Source organism: Dama dama, chromosome Y (genome assembly GCF_033118175.1).
Source record: "Dama dama isolate Ldn47 chromosome Y, ASM3311817v1, whole genome shotgun sequence".
NCBI lineage: Eukaryota > Metazoa > Chordata > Mammalia > Artiodactyla > Cervidae > Dama > Dama dama.
The window spans coordinates 3,144,557-3,147,715 of record NC_083715.1 but is presented as its reverse complement, the minus strand read 5'-3'; the positions used below and the strand labels follow the sequence as shown (position 1 = coordinate 3,147,715).

The following is a 3,159-nucleotide window of genomic DNA, read 5'->3' as shown; positions in this document are numbered from 1 at the left end:
GACTGATGGTTTCAGTAGAAGGAGTGTGACCAAGAGGTGGCATGTGCAAGACAAGGAAAGGGGAAGGTGTCTTAGGGGCCCTGTCAATGGGCAGGGTGAGCTTGGGTGGGTTCACTCACCTTGACACTTCTTTTCGACCTCAGTTGATAAGACGTCTTCATCTTGTCGTACTGCATAAGGAGCCGGTTGTTTCTGAATTGTGCTAGAGTCTTTTGGCTTCCCAGTCACTTTAGTCATTTGGTCTTGTGTGTGTGTGTGTGTGTGTGTGTGTGTGAGTGTGTGTGTGTGTTAAGAAATATTCAATTGATTTAACTAGTTTTCACAGGTGAATGTGTATTCTATAGAAACTTGATTGATTGTACAGTTTATATATGCTTCAAACTACAGAACGCAAAAAGTAGGTCATATGGATGCAAAACTACTGCACCAACCCGTCCAAGTAAAGGCAGATTTACATTCTGTAAGCTCTCAGCAAGGCCAGGCTGTGGTCGGTTCCAAGTAGAAACTTCAAAACTGTACTGAAATAACGTTTTGATTTTATTTCACTCTTCATCCATTCCATATGATTGCAAGCTCAGAAACCTGCCAGGAGACAGGCTTCTGGAAACGTCCCCAGCACTGGCAGGAATGCAGACATCTATGTCCACAAGGCACTCTCACATAGGATCCTCTCCTTGTTATGGTGTGTAGATGTGAAAGCAGAGACTGAGAACATGAAATGTCGAAATAATAAGGTAGTTCTCTTTAAAAGGAGTTTCTGAATTGAATAGTATGCCAAAAGAATTTTAACTTGTTCAATAAAGTACATTCTAAGTGAACCTAAAAAGCACAGTTTATAAGCATGCAAATTCTTTCCATTTTTGGTGTAATACATCAATCACATCGCAAAGAGAAAACCAAAACTCTATATAAAGTAGTAGAGCTCACCTAGCCACAAGAAGCACTCATGTAGTTATTTTTCAAAAGGGTCAGAAAACCTAATTATAAACCTGCTAAGATTAACTTATAACTTAAGCTACCATACTGAAGCTAGTCAGTGATTCACTAATACTGCAAAAGATGCTTTCTGTTAGCGAGAGTGGTTTCTTCCTGTTAACTGGGTAAGAATCAGACTTTGAACAACAGGGAACAATCAATTGATATTTCAGCATGAATCCGAGGCATATTTTACTTTTGGGTATGTCCATCAGAGGGTGTTTAGCCAGAAGTACTCATCCTAAAAGATAAGTCTTCCATTTGATTTAGAATTTTCTACCTTGGAGGCTTTGGACCTTTTAGAGATAAGGCACATCTCAGATCTTTCCATATTTCGATTTGCAGCAGGGATGGCGAGGCTTGCTATCACCCCTTTCTTTTCTTTTAGAAGGAAAAGAAAAAGATAAACACACATTGTTTCAGACTTTTCTGACACCTAATCCTAGAAAATATCTTTATATATACACATTCCTAGCCGACGATGACAAGAATGAGAGCCTCAAGGAGCAGGCCAGAGCTCACCATTATACTTTTATACTCGTGTATATTAAGTATAAACCAATGACGTTTCAACAAAGGAGTTTTGTAGTTATTTATTTTAAAGCTACAGTACCTCAGAACTCCTTGGCAATAAATAGCTTGTCTGTCTCAAGTCCTGCTTCCCAGAGGGAGCTCAGTAGGAGCCTGGCCCAGGCCGTGAGGTCCGGCACGGCGCGCCCTGGTGAGGTCGGGTGGCCGGACAGTCAGAAATCGTCGACCTTGCTCTTCCTGTACTTGAGCCTGTAGTCCATGCCCTGCGCGGAGTCCTATATCTTCTTCTTCTTTTTTTTTTTTTTTTAACTTATTTTTTTTTTTTATTATTATTATTTGGAGGCTAATTACTTCAAAACATTTCAGTGGGTTTTGTCATACATTGATATGAATCAGCCATAGATTTACACATATTCCCCATCCCAATCCCCCCTCCCACCTCCCTTTCCACCCGATTCCTCTGGGTCTTCCCAGTGCACCCGGCCCGAGCACTTGTCTCATGCATCCCACCTGGGCTGGTGATCTGTTTCACCATAGATAGTATACGTGCAGTTCTTTTGAAATATCCCACCCTCACATTCTCCCACAGAGTTCAAAAGTCCCATATCTTCTTGAGCACCTCACACTCCCGCTCATTGGCCCGCTCCAGCTCCAGCCTCATGTTGCAGCGCACAAGGGCCTTGGATTCCTCCAGCACGACGCGGTTGCAAGAGGCGAGCTCCTTGATGCGAACCATGACTTCCTGGGTGAAGGTCCCAGGCCAGAACACCTGGGAGACCAGCCTTTTGCCGCATGCCTCCTGTGCTGTTAGCTTCCGCCCTCTGAACAGCATTTCGTTGGCAGATGCTCCTCCCATAATCTTGGGGAACATGACGGTGGAAGAGCCGTCTGGACTCTGTCCGAAGGTGGTAAAGGGTGTCTGGAACCATGCCTTCGTTGGCCCAGACCACATCACAGAGAGGCAGGATGGATGCTCCTAGCCCAATGGCTGGGCCATTCACAGCTATGACAATAGGCTTCTTGAACTGGATGAAGCTGTTCATGAAGTTTCTGATGGCCTCAGCCATTCTGGCGCTCTCCCTCTTGCGGTCATCAGGCAGGCGCTGGATGAAGTAGAGGAAGTCCAGGCCGCAGCAGAAGACACTGCCCATGGCGCTGGGCAACACCAGGTTGCTGTCGTCGGCGTTGGCCATGCTCAGCGCGCTCTGCAGCTCCTTCATCACCTCCGGGTTCAGCGAGTTATTCTCGGATTACTTGGTGGACAGCAGGATGTGGGTGAAGCCATCCTGCTTCTGGACCACGATGTCCTGGTACCAGTAGGTGCTCTCCCTCTGCCGCACACTGAAGCGCAGCTGCTTGTCAAAGGGCTGGTCTCGCCTGTCCTTCATGAACTTCTTCTTCCCAGCTTTCACGCCCATGACTTAACGTCTGCAGGGGGCTCATGCAATTGGCCATCATCGCGTCCACCAAATTGGACGTGCCATTCCCTTTCATGGCCAGCCGTGTGGCCATGGCGGCCTTCACGGGGCCCGACGCCCGTGGCAACAATTGGTGTATCCAGGCCGGCTCCCCATCATCACCGGCTCTCCCCCCGGGCTCAATAGGTCCCCGATCCGCTTCTCGGCCGCCGCCTCTGGGGCCGCTGTGTCTTCT

The 3,159-nt window shown here is 47.1% G+C and overlaps 1 pseudogene; it reads right to left on the bottom strand.

Annotated features, from left to right (window-relative positions):
• Positions 1-2,098: 2,098 nt before the first annotated feature.
• LOC133053530 (chromodomain Y-like protein) lies at positions 2,099-2,924 on the bottom strand (annotated as a pseudogene).
• Positions 2,925-3,159: the final 235 nt, after the last annotated feature.